We start from the raw sequence: 16,325 nt of genomic DNA on the forward strand, positions 1-16,325 counted from the left end.
CTGACATAAAAATGGCCACAAGTCTTGGAATTAATGGTACCTTGCGGAGTAACGATGGGACCCATGGAATACCACAATATGGCTGCCCAAATCACCACCTGCTATGTTTAGTGCTTGGAACGTAAACTCGACCAGAATTTGGAAACAGTGTGGAACAAGACTCATCCGACCAAATTACTCTCTTCCATTGCTCCACCGTCCAACTTTATGACTTCGGTACCATGTTTTCCTGTTACGGGGTTTTGGAATCTGAACTCGTCCTGCAGTTCCAGCTTTCATTTACACATCTACATCTACATCTACATTTGTACTCCGCAAGCCACCCAACGGTGTGTGGCGGAGGGCACTTTACGTGCCAATGTCATTACCTCCCTTTCCTGTTCCATGGTTCGCGGGAAGAACGACTGCCGAAAGGCCTCCATGCGCGCTCGAATCTCTCTAATTTTACATTCGTGATCTCCTCGGGAGGTGTAAGTAGCGGGAAGCAATATATACGATACCTCATCCAGAAACGCACCATCTCGAAACCTGAACAGCAAGCTACACCGCGATGCAAAGCGCCTGTCTTGCAGAGTCTCCCACTTGAGTTTGCTAAACATCTCCGTAACGGTATCACGCTTACCAAACAACCCTGTGAAGAAACGCCCCGCTCTTCTTTGGATCTTCTCTATCTCCTCTGTCAATCCGACCTGGTACGGATCCCACACTGATGAGCAAAACTCGAGTATAGGTCGAACGAGTGTTTTGTAAGCCACCTTCTTTGTTGATGGCCTACATTTTCTAAGGACTCTCCCAATGAACCTGAACCTGGCACCCGCCTTACCAACAATTTTATATGATCATTCCACTTCAAATCGTTCCGCACGCATACTCCCAGATATTTTACAGAAGCAACTGCTACCCGTGTTTGTTCCGCTATCATATAATCATACAATAAAGGATCCTTCTTTCTATTTATTCGCTATACATTACATTTGTCTATGTTAAGGGTCAGTTGCCACTCCCTGCACCAAGTGCCTATCCGCTTCACATCTTCCTGCATTTCGCTACAATTTTATAATGCTGCAACTTCTCTGTATACTACAGCATCATCCGCGAAAATCCGCATGGAACTTCCGACACTATCTACTAGGTCATTTATATGTATTGTGAAAAGCAATGGTCCCATAGTACTCCCCTGTGGCACGCCAGAGGTTACTTTAATGTCTCTCCATTGAGAACAACATGTGTTCTGTTTGCTAAAAACTCTTCAATCCAGCCACACAGCTGGTCTGATATTCCGTAGGCTTTTACTTTGTTTATCAGGTGACAGTGCGGAATTGTATCGACCGCCTTCCGGAAGTCAAGGAAAGTAGCATCTGCCTGGGAGCCTGTATCCAATATTTTCTGGGTCTCATGAATGATTTGATAATGACTGTTTGCGAGTGCGACATTCAGTTCTGCTGTTACTTTACCTGCTATCATCCTCTTTATTTATCGTCACAATTCTTACAGTGATCCTCTGTCACGATCACTCTCAGACTTTCCTCCGCGATTATGATGATTTTTCGCTTTCTCCTAAGCGGTATCAATCTTCGATATCATGCCTCTTGGAACACCAAACACTTCGGTTACCTTGGTTCCGGAAGCACCCAACAAAGGAGTATGAGCAATTAGCTCCGACATAATGCACTCTAAACGAAATAAAACTCTATTCTGACCACGACTGATAGTGTAAATAGGCTGCTTAGGTTGTTACGTTGGTAACGCCACGTAGCGCTCTGTATTAAAATCACTGACTGTGCTGTGTGCAGTCTGCGGCTGGTTGGACTTACTGTTGGAATATTCGCTTGTGTAGCGCTGGGCAGTTGGAAGCGAGCCGCCAGCAGTGGTGGATGTGGAGAGAGATGCCAGAGTTATGAGAGGTTACTATAAGCGGAAGATCTGGACGTGTGTCCGCCAGAAAAAGGAAATTTGTAAAAATGGTTGTGAATTGAGAGATATATATGATGCCTTTTGAACATTATTAAGGTAAATACATTGATTGTTCTCTATCAAAATATTTCATTTGGTAACTAGGCCTATCAGTAGTCAGTGCCTTCAGTAGTTTGAAACTTTTATTTAGCTGCCAGTAGTGGCACTCGCTGTATTGCAGTAGTTCGAGTAACGAAGACTTTCGTGAGTTAAGTCATTTGTGAAAGGTATAGGTTATTGTTAGTCTGGACCATTCTTCTGTAGGGATTATTGCAAGTCAGATTGCGTTGCGCTAAAAATACTGTGTATCAGTTTAGCGATGATCAGAATAAGTAAAGAGAAAACTGTTTGAGTACATTGAGTTTTGCTCAACTGTTTGAAATTCAAAATAACGTAGAAGTTTAGCGGCACAGTCATTCATAATTTTTCAAGGGGATGTTTAAATACTTGCAACGTACTCAGGACGTTGTACAGGTGCCGTTCGCATGATACTGTTTCCAGGAACCTGTGGATGTCGTTAAGGTAGCTAATTATTCCAACTAAAGTTACTACACGACATTCTTTTACTACAAAATAATTTCGTTTACGACGCAGTTATTGTTTCGCTAAAGCAGTATGCCTAGCGTGTGTAAAGATACTATTCACACTTGACGGTATTGGTAAACACAGCTACGAGTAAGAACACAGTAAAGCACTCAACCTCTTGCTACCATCACACGCAGGAAACGTTAACTGTTAGTGTAATGTACACGTTAACTAGAGGTGGATGTGTAGGTTTGAAGAAACGTAACCTAAATACCAACATCAACACGCTCAGAAAACCACGGTGGTATTCGCATTTAACGTTCTTCACAGCTTTGTGTGAAATGCGTCTCTTTCACAACATTTGTAACTCACTGTATGAAGCACTTTCTTTCGTTATATTTGCAGGATTATTTAAACAATTGTGTCTGTAAAGCAGAATATCCACTGCATTTATTGCTTTCTGACAAGGGAACCTCCCCATCGCACCCCCCTCAGATTTAGTTATAAGTTGGCACAGTGGATAGGCCTTGAAAAACTGCACACAGATCAGTCGAGAAAACGGGAAGAAGTTGTGTGGAACTATGAAATAAATAAGCAAAATTTACAAACTGAGTAGTCATGCGCAACATAGGCAACAACAAGGATAATGTGAGATCAGGAGCGCCGTGGTCCCGTGGTTAGCTTGAGCAGCTATGGAACAAGTGGTCCTTGGTTCAAGTCTTCCGTCGTGTGAAAATATTAATTTCCTATATTTTCGCAAAGTTATGATCTGTCTGTTCGTTCGTTGACGTCTCTGTTCATTGTAATACGTTTAGAGTCTGTGTTTTGTGACCGCACCGCAAAACCGTGCGATTAGTAGACGAAAGAACGTGCCTCTCCAATGGGAACCGAAAACATTTGATCGCAAGGTCATAGGTCAACCGATTCCTCCACAGGAAAACACGTCTGATATATTCTATACTATACTGGTGACGACATGTGCGTCACATGACAGGAGTATGTTGTCGACGCACCAAATTTGTACACTTGGCGGATGGGTAAAAAGATTCTTCCACTTGCCCGATTTATGTTTTCGTGTGGATGTAATAATCACTCCCAAAAAAGTGATGAAAACATAAGAGTTTGTCACATAAACTGCAACAAACAAATGCAACAGTTTCACAGTCTTCCCTGTGCTCTGTCAAAACATATGTTTTTAACGTTTTCAATTTTTTTCCTTGTGTAGTCCGTCAAATCCTGCGTATGTTCAAGCAAATCTGAACATGTCCTGGAATTTTGGAGAGCGAAGTTCATTACGTGTGAGTGCCTGAACTCTGATAATTGATACACGATCACGTAAACAATACTGATCTGTGTACCTGTGCAGCTACGCAAAACAATTGTCTTAAAATAAAAAAATTAAAGTTTTCACTCGAGGGAAGACTTCAACCAAGGACCTCTCGTTTCGCAGCTTTTCACGCTAACCACGGGACCACGGCGCTCCCGAGTTCACGCTCTCCATTATGTTGCCTATCTTACACATGGACTACTCAGTTTGTATATTTTGCTTCTTTTTTTCATATTTCCACCCAACATCTTCCTGTTTTTTCGATCGATCTGTGTTCAGTTTTTCAAGGCCTATCCACTGTGCCAACTTATAACTGAATCTGAGGCGGGTGTGATGAGGTTCCCTTGTGAGTAGCTTGATATGGTTGGAGGGATCGGTTATGCAACCAGCGCTGCAATTAAGACCATTGCACAGAGAGCATACCGGTTCCTCAAGTGCGACGCATGGCCTTCAAGAGTGAGTGTGTTTATCTGTGTGCGTGTGTACTGTCGTAATCGAAGCAAACTCGCGCGGAAGCGCACGGCCACGAGCAAACAATGACGTACGCTAAACAGCGCATAACTCTAGCTGAGTTAGTATCACTGTATGAAGCACAGAAGGTGAGACGCCATTCCACTATGTCACTGCTCCTCCATCGCTGAGCAGCGTCACAATACCTAGCGGAACAGACGTACGATGATACAATTGCTTGGCAGTAAGGCTGGAAGCAAAAACCGGAGGCACTGCCAAAAAAAGGGAAGTGGAGCAGTAGTCATTAGGAATCTGGTCTGAACAGCACACAGTGCTGCTGTAGTACCATGCCATATATCCAGTTACTGGGGAACCAACATTGTAGCGTCGATTTTTAACCACGTTGCAGGTTCGCAGCTTTCACATGCAGTAAGGAAGGGGACAGGAAAAAAAGGATTTGCTGAAGATTAAACCTCCATCACATGCACTGAGGTGACGCCATTCATGAGATTACGATATGCACCTATACAGATGGCGTTTTCGGCGTGATTACGGCCGCATGACGGGAATTAACAGACTCTGAACGCGGAATGTTGGGGCTATAACCATGGCACATTTCATTTCGGAAGACAATAGCAAATTTAATATTCCGAGATTCGCAGTGTCAAGAATGTGACGAGAATACGGAATTTCAGACATTAACTCTGACGACCTTCACTTAACGACCGAGAGCACCGGCATTAGAGAACAGCTGTCAATGCTTACTGACACGCAACACTGCGTTAATAGCCGCAGAAATCAATGTGGGACGTAACACCCTTTAGGACAGCGCAGCGAATTTTGGCATTAATGGGCTGTGGCTGCAGACAACAACGCGCCTGCCTTTGCTAACAACGCGGCATCGCCTGCAGTACTTGCTGGGCTCTGACTGTACTGGTTGGATCCTGGACGACTGGAAAACCGTGGCCTGGTTAGATGAGTCTCTATTCCAGTTGTTAAGAACTCTGGGTTGGGTTCAAGTGTGGTGTAGATCCCAGAAGCCATGGACGTAAGTTGTTAACAAGGCACTGTGAAAGTCAGTAGTGGGTCCGTAATCGTGGGGGCTGTGTATATGTGGAATGGACTGGGTTCTCTGGTCGAACTGAACCGATTACTGACAGGAAATGGTTACGTTCGGCTACTTGTAGACCATTTGCAGCCGTTTTTGGACTTCACTTTCCCAAATAGCGACGTAATTTTTATGGATGGCAGTGTTCCATGTCACCGGACCACCGTTTTTCGCGAACGGTTTGAAGAACCTTCTGGACAGTTCGAGGGAATGGTTTGGCCACCTAGTTCTCCCGACAAGAACCCCATTAAACATATGTGGGATATAATGGAGCGCTCAGTTCGTGCACAAAATCCTTCGATTGCAACACTTTAACAATTATGCACGGCCATGGAGGCAACATGATTATTTCTGCAGGAGAGTTTCAGCGACTTGTTGAGTCCATGCCACATCGAACCGCTGCACTACGCCAGGCAAAATGGGGTCCGATACGATATTAAGAGGTGTCTAATGACTTGCAGACTCGTAGTTTCATGATTCAAAATGGTTCAAATGGCTCTGAGCACTATGTCACATAACATCTACGGTCATCAGTCCCCTAGAACTTAGAACTACTTAAACCTAACTAACCTAAGAACATCACACAACACCCAGTCATCACGAGGCAGAGAAATTCCCTGACCCCGCTGGGAATCGAACCCGGGCGTGGGAAGCGAGAACGCTACCGCACGACCACGAGCTGCGGACCGTAGTTTCATGCTTCCCAACACTAACGAGATGCATGACGTAAGGAATTCCGGGAGTAATATCGTAACTCATTCGTGCAGTTAACACTTTACACAACTAGCTGCCCTTGAAACTACTGCATTCCGAAACTGTGCCAAATGAGCTGGGCAGCTTACACAGCTTTTGACAGTGTAACTCTTTCAGTTCGAAATATTGATGTGCGGGCAACTGTTACTTCACACTGTTCAATAGTTTCATCGTTCATTTGTTACGATGCAACCGAAGCAGGAAACTTGAGGCTTAAAAAACATCCGGCTCTATTACGGGCACGTTATTTACGTAAGAGTGTTGTGGTTTTCAGTTCGAAGACAGGTTTAGTGCAGCTCTCCGCGACGGTTTATCCTGAGCAAGTCTTTCATGTCTGCGAACATTCTGCAAGATACCTCCATTTCAAGCTACTTACTGTATTAAGCCTTTGGTCTCCTACAACTTTTCACCACCAAGCTTCCCTCCATTCAAATATAACTATTCTTTGACGTTTCAGGCGGATTTTATCAAGTGGTCCTTTTGTCAAGCTGTACCGCAGACCTCTTTTTATCATCATCGGCAAACATCTGAGTTTGATTTCTTCTCCTTTATCTTAGACTATCTTTCCAAACTTCCCTTTGTTTCATATACTAAATGTACATATCTATACCAATAATAAAACTATCGTGTCTGTAGATTGAAAATATTTGCCAAAAATGATTGCACGTGATGTAGGGAGAGCAATAGAATACCATAAAGCTATTTTAGAAAATAGCTTGTTTTTCTGTTTCATCAAGCTCATCTCCGAAACTACTGGGCTAATTTTCATGGCGTTTTCACAGGTGATATGACTGAAGCTTGGGGTAACAGGCTTTATTTTACCCAAATCCGAACACGGAAAAAACATGTTCTAAATTAAAGTTTTATCTAAAACCGTCTGCTTAGCTTAGTAGACGGGATGTTTAATCACCACTTTGTAGTACATCTAAGAAGCAATAGACAAACATTTTCGATTTTTTAAACTAAATGACAGATGTATTTTCGGAAGTTTAAATCAGTTGACAGAATTGAGCACCACAATCTTGTCTTTACGAATATAAACTAACACTGAATTTGGCTAGGATGTGTGTTTACTGATTTCGTTTCGTGTATTAAAAACTGTTTTGCTTCTTTCGATAGATTATTTATATTTGACTTGTTGACCAGGAGAAACGAATTTATTGAGTTTGCTTCGTGATATGAGTGCTACTTAGTACATTTTGATTTCCTTTTGCTTATGAATAAAGATATCTAGAAAATCGCCGAATCTTTCTCAAATCTGAGGACTAGACGGAAAATGCGGTCTCAAGAATCCAATGGAGCTCGTCAGGCGAGACTTGCTGTTGCTCGAGAACATCAAGCTTAACTCGCTCCTTGGCGAACTCCTTTCGAAAACAAGGTGCGACGTAACTCTCATCGAGAGCCTCAGACATCGTTTGGATACTCGCTACATATTAGAAATAAGCCGACCAGCCATCGACACCCATGCAAACCAGGGCAATGAAGAATAGGTTACAATGCCCTTCTCAACTACCGTCTTTATTTCATGCGCTTCAACTCTCATTACTGCAGTCTAGTTCCTATAGAAATTTCACAGATAATCTTTCACTTTTCTCCCTGCTACTCTCAAGGACAATATATGTGTCGATATTGTTACACGTTCCCGCATACTGTTATCTTTAATGTAAATAAGAAGCACGTGGAAAGGGAGAGTATTCTCTGAAATGCGTTACAAATCACATGAAGATGTCAACGACATGATGTGATTTCACTGAATCATTTTCGACTCAGTTGAAGATTGTGAAAGGTAGCTACCTGACTGTGTCAAATGAAATGAAGCCACGCAGAGTGAACATAAATAACTGACATACATTACAGCGCATCTGGTTTTGCAATGGGGAGTTATCGCCAAGCCGAAGGTTGGTCTTAACTCTACCGTGACAAATTGGATGTGCACTGCCTTTGCATTATTGTTACAGGTGGAAGAGTTTAGTCAGTTACGAGGGGATATGCGATTTGGCATGGAATTTAAATCACAGTTGGTCTCGGGATTTATTTCCCGGACCACTCTCACAGGCGAAACCTGTGTTAAGTGCTAAAGAAAAAATTGGCCTAGTACGAGTAAGACTGGCGCACTGAATGTTCAGTACAAAATTTTTTATGTATGGACTTCATATATCCTGAGAATCAGGAATGTCAATGATTTTTACCTGTTATTGATAACGATACTGGCAAATCATTAGTCCTAGGAATTTCAAGACTATATAAGAAACTCTACTCTAATTGCCCAGACTATCCTGAGCATACAAAAAGAAGAAAACTGGGACTTCAGTTTATATATGACCTTTCCTGTCAGGAAGGTCGCAGTTCGTAGTAATAGACGGCAAATCATCGAGTAAAACTGAAGTGATATCAGGTGTTCCCCAGGGAAGCGTCCTGGGACCTCTACTGTTCCTGATCCATATAAATGACCTGGGTGACAATCTGAGCAGTTCTCTTAGACTGTTCGCAGATGATGCTGTAATTTACCGTCTAGTAAGGTCATCCGAAGACCAGTATCAGCTGCAAAGCGATTTAGAAAAGATTGCTGTATGGTGTGTCAGGTGGCAGTTGACGCTAAATAACGAAAAGTGTGAGATGATCCACATGAGTTCCAAAAGAAATCCGTTGGAATTCGATTACTCGATAAATAGTACAATTCTCAAGGCTGTCAATTCAACTAAGTACCTGGGTGTTAAAATTACGAACAACTTCAGTTGGAAGGACCACATAGATAATACTGTCGGGAAGGCGAGCCAAAGGTTGCGTTTCATTGGCAGGACACTTAGAAGATGCAACAAGTCCACTAAAGAGACAGCTTACACTACACTCGTTCGTCCTCTGTTAGAATATTGCTGCGCGGTGTGGGATCCTTACCAGGTGGGATTGACGGAGGACATCGAAAGGGTGCAAAAAAGGGCAGCTCGTTTTGTATTATCGCGTTATAGGGGAGAGAGAGTGGCAGATATGATACACGAGTTGGGATGGAAGTCATTACAGCATAGACGTTTTTCGTCGCGGTGAGAGCTTTTTACGAAATTTCAGTCACCAACTTTCTCTTCCGAAAGCCCAACCTACATAGATAGGAATGATCATCAAAATAAAATAAGAGAAATCAGAGCTCGAACAGAAAGGTTTAGGTGTTCGTTTTTCCCGCTCGCTGTTCGGGAGTGGAATAGTAGAGAGATAGTATGATTGTGGTTCGATGAACCCTCTGCCAAGCACTTAAATGTGAATTGCAGAGTAGTCATGTAGATGTAGATGTAGAGAAGATTTACTAAAACATTTTTAATTAACTAATAAAACATGATTACGACTGACTGAAGTATGCGTGCAATGATGTTCGTCTATTACGTTTTTGGCGAATGATGAATGCAGTGTATGTTCAAACAGCGGTAACAGATTTTTTATGCGATATAATTTAACATGTTCCATATTCTTTTCTCCACTTCGGCTGTGAAACCTTGCTTCTTGCCGAATTTCGTAATCCTAGATCAACGGGAAGTACCGTATAGATCTCGATAAATGAGTTTGCGAGTTTCAAAATGTGTGCCAAATCTTTGATCGCAATGACTTAGAAGCTTAAAGTTTTTACACCCGTAAGGACCATGCACGTTAATATGCGACAAATTGAACTTTATGTCTCTACCTGCTCCGAATAAAAAAAGGTTCTTAACAGTCAGACAGAAGGCAAACAACAGAACGATTATATAACGGTTCCGTTTTTACAGGTTGAGGCACGGAATCCTAAAAATATCTGAACCAACTGAGGTCGAGATCCGATCCGTTGAATTTGAGGCGAAACACTCGCCCAGCCAACAAGAAAAACACTAGTTCGCAGTAACACATTTTACAAAATTTTAAAAGATGTTAAGTGTCATTGTAGAATATCCTTTTGTCTGAATAGCGTGATAAGAAATACACTCCTGGAAATGGAAAAAAGAACACATTGACACCGGTGTGTCAGACCCACCATACTTGCTCCGGACACTGCGAGAGGGCTGTACAAGCAATGATCACACGCACGGCACAGCGGACACACCAGGAACCGCGGTGTTGGCCGTCGAATGGCGCTAGCTGCGCGGCATTTGTGCACCGCCGCCGTCAGTGTCAGCCAGTTTGCCGTGGCATACGGAGCTCCATCGCAGTCTTTAACACTGGTAGCATGCCGCGACAGCGTGGACGTGAACCGTATGTGCAGTTGACGGACTTTGAGCGAGGGCGTATAGTGGGCATGCGGGAGGCCGGGTGGACGTACCGCCGAATTGCTCAACACGTGGGGCGTGAGGTCTCCACAGTACATCGATGTTGTCGCCAGTGGTCGGCGGAAGGTGCACGTGCCCGTCGACCTGGGACCGGACCGCAGTGACGCACGGATGCACGCCAAGACCGTAGGATCCTACGCAGTGCCGTAGGGGACCGCACCGCCACTTCCCAGCAAATTAGGGACACTGTTGCTCCTGTCCCCCATTGAGCATGTTTGGGACTCGATGAAGCGTCGTCTCACGCGGTCTGCACGTCCAGCACGAACGCTGGTCCAACTGAGGCGCCAGGTGGAAATGGCATGGCAAGCCATTCCACAGGACTACATCCAGCATCTCTACGATCGTCTCCATGGGAGAATAGCAGCCTGCGTTGCTGCGAAAGGTGGATATACACTGTACTAGTGCCGACATTGTGCATGCTCTGTTGCCTAGGTCTATGTGCCTGTGGTTCTGTAAGTGAGATCATGTGATGTATCTGACACCAGGAATGTGTCAATAAAGTTTCCCCTTCCTGGGACAATGAATTCACGGTGTTCTTATTTCAATTTCCAGGAGTGTATTTGCACCACTCGCGTAATAGTACGGAGCCAATAATCCAGCCCCTCCTGTTGTGAGAAGTGTTTTAAAAAGCTCATCAGATTTGATAAGACTATCTTTTACGCGAATAAAGATAGAAATTTGGGATAAATTTCACTTTACGCATAAACTAAAAGTTCGCCTTGTGGGCAGTGTTAAGCTGCTAGCTTCGTGTGGTTGCGTGAGAAATGGGGGGGGGGGGGGTCAGCATGGAGTAACTCGGTCGATTGTTTTTTCATTTGTTCATTGATGTGTATAGACTCGATAAGGCGACAACAGCACCGGAAGGTGTTTTGCGTTCTCCGTTTTAACAAGCACGTTTCAGTTCCAACTGTGCCACGTAATTTTCGTCGGACAACAGCTCTGGACCGCCTATAGCATAAAGCGTGTACGGATCTGGCATTGGAGAGCCTTGCAGAAGACTGTGTGTCTACTCTTCCAATTACCTTGGGTGAAATGGAACGCCACAAATCAACAAAGGTGAATGCACTAATCGTAGGCATCCTCACAGCATTACGGGACAAGTGAAAATACCGTCTGGCTGTTTGTCGTGTGCCCCCGTGGAGGGCACATAGAAATTTTGTGGAAGGTAAATAAAAACTTAAATTCTAAATGTAACTGTAAAAAGTACTCTTAGGTTGTATGTGCATACATGTGAAAGACAAATTCCCGTAAAACTGGATAGTTATTTTGAAAACAAAAGCTTCGTTGTCCAACGCATCATTTAAAACTCTTCCAAAACCACTATCTTCATTCATGTAGCGGATATATAATCTTTGAAATCGGATGAATCTTTTTTAAAGACCCTGTAGGTCAAGAGTGGGATCAAAATTCAAGGTCAAAGGATTTCAATGTTAAGATTCGCTGGTAATACTGCTGTCCTCAGTGAAAGTGAAGAAGAATTACAGGATCCGTTTTGTGGTATGAACAGTGTCAGGAGCACAGAATATAGATTGAGAGTAAATCCAAGAAACACGGTAGAAATGGTAAGTAGAAGAAATGGTAAGTAGAAGAAATGGTAAGTAGAAGAAATGGTAAGTAGAAGAAATGGTAAGTAGAAGAAATGGTAAGTAGAAGAAATGGTAAGTAGAAGAAATGGTAAGTAGAAGAAGTGGTAAGTAGAAGAAGTGGTAAGTAGAAGAAGTGGTAAGTAGAAGAAATGGGAACAGTGAGAAATTTAGCGTCAGAATTGGGGATCACGGTGTAGATGAAGTTAAGGAATTATTCTACCTAGACAGCAAAATAACCAATGACAGACTGAAGGAGGACGTAAAAATCAGACTAGGACTGGCGAAAAGGGCCTACCTGGCCAAGAGAAGTCTAGTAGTATCAAACATAGATCTTAATTTGAGAAAGAAACTTCTGAGAATGTACATCTGGAGTACGGCATTGTATACCAGTGAAACGGACTGTGGGAATACCGGAACAGGGAAGAATCGAAGCATTTGAGGTGTGGTGCTACGGAAGAATGTTTAGAATTAAATGGACTGAGAAGGTAAGGAATGAGGATGTTCTCCACCGAACAGGCATAGAAAGAAACAAGAAAATCAATGACAGATGAAGGCACAGGATGATAGTGCATCTGTGTAGACATCGGAGTAATTTCCATGTTTCTAGAGGGGGAAAAAACTGTACAGAAAGATAGATATTTGAATGCTTGCAGCAAATAACTGAGAATGTAGATTGCAACTGCTACTCTTAAACGAAAAGGTTGGCACGTAGAGAAAGGTTGGCACGTAGAGAAAGTTGTGGTGGGGCGCATCAAAACAGAGGACTGACGATAAAAAATTACTGCGACTGAAACCCATTGGAAACTATATTGTCTGCTATGTGTGTGGTGTGTCTTTCGGACATGTATCTTCTCTTACGAGAATCAGCGAAATGCTGCTAGTAATTAGGATAATTTGTAAGGGTCATTAGTAGTGTATGGATAAATTGAGAATTTGAGTCTGAGTTCTAGGATAGTTCGTGCAGTTGCGATGATCACCGCGTCCGTATGGCGCAGCGGTCAGTGCATCTGCCTGATAAGCACAAGAGCCGGATCCGGACCCCGGTCCTGTACAAATTTTTAAATAATTTCTTTGTGTCTTTGTATTATATGGATGTTTCAGGATGTCCACATCCATTAGTGGGCTGGCTCCGAAATTGCCTCGATATCGCTTTTCTTTCCTGCTACAGCTTTGTCGTCACGTGCTCTACTTTAAGGTCTATTATACTAACCGAAAGTTGAACCCTTACAAAGAAAAGCAAACAGATGATTTAGTGCGGAATATCGCTGCTAACTCCCTGGCGGCCTCTGTCCGCACACAGCTTCGCGCTGCGCCATTCCGCAAACCAGCCGTCAGCAGAACTCGAACAGGTAGAGAAAATGGACACCACTCTACACTGCTTATTACTCTGACATTAGCAGTGGGCGGAAAAACAGTAGGTTCACTGCTAGCACTGCTGACGCGCGCAGCAGAAACTTTTCCGAGAAACGCATCGGAGTAATGAAAGAAACAGCAGAGGTCTTCCCAGACCGTGCTATTTTAGCATGTCTGTGAAGAGCCAGAGAATGTGAGAGGTTTCTTTTTACCTCTGTTACCAGACACACATTAGTATTGTTACGCAAGAGGCGGTCCATCCCTTCTGGCCAAGAGTTACTACCAAACAGATGTCTGACACTCGAATTTTTCTTTTTAACTTTCCGTGAGTGAGGTTATGCATTTAATGCATCGTATCCATACGACTAAAAGAAAGCTGTGAAGAGAGTAGATAAATTTATGAGTGGTTGGGTCATTGAAACTTCCTGCAGATTCAAACTGTGTGCCAGATCGATACTAATTTTGCCTAGGCAAAGCTCCCGAGTTAGGGTCTCAGTCCGGTACACAGTTTCAGTATTCCAGGAAGTTTCTTATTAGCGCACACACTGCTGCGGAGTGAAAAATTTCATTCTGGTTGGTTAATTGCCTGAAAAATGTACACATGTGAACACACTGCGCTCTCCACCAAACTACTCTGCCTCCATAAATATACGAGTGGTATTCAATGAGTAATGTAACGCTTTCTGAGATCAGGATGGTTTTATTCAGGATTCCAATAACCATGCTATTCCCCACATTTGTGGCTACAAAACCTTGTTTATCAATATAATATCCACTCAATGTGACGGCCTTACGCCACCATACTGGGAGGACGGGTAAGCATGCATAGTACTACTGTACTAGTATACGTCGGAGATGTCGTCTTGCTGTGTCAATAACCTCGTCATTATCCACGTGTTGCTTCCCACGGACGCACCCTTCATTGAGTCGAACAGGTGGAAGTTGCAAGGTACGAGATAATCAGTTGGCTAGGAATCTAATGGGCACTCACATTTTAGTACCCCATCTGGTGGACGAGTGTGTCAGCGCTACTAGCAGAGGCGTCCAGTTTAGCAGCGATGTATGTGTTCCTGATCCATCGATCACCTCGAACGAGTGTGTACGCACGTTCCAACACTGCAGGAGTCACAGCTGTGTGCGGCCGGCCCGCACGCGGGAGATCGGACAGTTTTGCGCAACTGTGTTGCAATAATAGACGCCTCGCCCAGCGACTCACCGTGCTTTTGTTCACTGCCATGTCTCCGCAAGTGTACTGCAAGCTCTGCGATGCTGTAGTGCTCCGCCAGAAGAACTGTCAGTGACAGATCTCTGCGTAGAAGGCACCTCGTTTACAGACGCCATTGTGAAGTATAGCGCCACCACCTATCAGAACTCCGGGAACAATAGGGGCTGAATGGGGAATAATCTGCGATGTCCCACAACAAATACCGCATTCTTTTCAATCGAAATTGGACGAGATAAAAAGCAGTTGCATTTCTAAATGGACTCCACTCGTATTTGGTACAATGGATTCTCTTTCGTTACCACTGCTAGCTAGGGCATAGCCACCTATGGTAAACTAACATACGCAAACAGCGACAAACGTCGGTAAGCCCCTGCATATCAGCAAGACTTGACTGGCAACTGCCAGCTGCTATTAGAGCCGACCAACAGGCCACAGCAGGGACACCGACGAGCTCGCCCACAGGCGCACAAACCATCTGCCAACATTCCCTCACACTGTGCTTCCGGTATATGATCTATCGGACACAAGATCGATAACAAACCTAACTGCTGCAGGTTGCTGACGCTGAACGAGGACTCTGTACCAGCACTCAGCGCCAGCCGCCGAGCAGCACAAACGCTCAACGTCAAGGTATCGACATGCATGATACCCAACACTAACAAAGCCTATCCTTGCACAACCTATCGCAGGCAGCAAGACAACCGCTACTGCTCTTACCACCCGACCTAACTATCGCAGAGGTTTTCTTCCCTTGGCTCTTGCCTTGGCACTTTTTTTCCTCTGCCCTTAAAACCGCTATCCTTCGTCAGATTTAGACCAATCTATCTCCAGATGAGCGCGTATTAATGGTTAATCTTAACCAGACGTACGCAAACATCGCAGTACCCACATCCTGCGACACCTCAATTTAGTGAATACTAACCCTTATGCAGAGATGACAGACCTTTTGTGTTGGCCATCATGCCGGTGTGGGCGTTGAGGGGCTCCCCCTCCTATTTAAAAAAAACTTCCAAAAATCTGATGACATCGGAAGCTACTTTTGAGTATTTTTTACTTTTTTCCTCCGAAATTTGAAATTTATCTTACGAAAAAATTAGTTCGCACTATGCAGTTCATATCGGCATATGATTTTTTTTCTACTCGAAGTAGTCAATGCTAGCTTATAAAATGGTAGTTCTTCCAGCGTCATGTATTAAGCACTGTTGAAAATTACATTTCTTCATTTTGTATGCTTCATTGTAAGCATTTTGTGTTGGATTGAAGTTAGAAATTCCCATAACTGTACCTTGCTGTAAACTACGGTTGTCCCTGTAAATTTTTTCTCTGTTTAAATGATCTAAAGATGGCGATTTAATTTCGCTGAAACTAGTAATCACTGAGTATTGTTATGTGATCTGGGCGATGAACTTCTGTAATAAGAACAATCGTGTTTAGATTCGGAGAACGCCTCCAATGCAGCTGACAATGGCAGGTAATCACCATGAAGAATAGTCAGTTTATAATGGGAGGCGGGGAAGCGGCGAGTGTCTTGTTACGTACTGTAGGGGAAAACCAAGGGCCAAATGAAGGACCGAGGTAAGGACATAGGTTGTAGCAGCTGTGCTTGCACAGGATAGACTAGCGTGGATGTCTACCTCAAACAAGTCTTCTGACTGAAGAAAACGGCGGCAGAAGCAGTACAGACTGGAAGTGGCATACTGCTAGCACGTATTTGCGAATAATTAGCGTAAGAGGCTATATCCACGTTATGCTAAACCAGCGC

At 43.7% G+C, this 16,325-nt stretch overlaps 1 protein-coding gene across 1 annotated transcript in view; it reads right to left on the reverse strand.

Moving 5' to 3' along the window:
- The window catches only part of LOC126278347 (oxidative stress-induced growth inhibitor 1-like), a 117,245-nt gene that overhangs the window by 50,364 nt on the left and 50,556 nt on the right, over nucleotides 1–16,325 (reverse strand). The window lies entirely within an intron of this gene.

This window comes from Schistocerca gregaria, chromosome 6 (genome assembly GCF_023897955.1).
Source record: "Schistocerca gregaria isolate iqSchGreg1 chromosome 6, iqSchGreg1.2, whole genome shotgun sequence".
Lineage (NCBI taxonomy): Eukaryota > Metazoa > Arthropoda > Insecta > Orthoptera > Acrididae > Schistocerca > Schistocerca gregaria.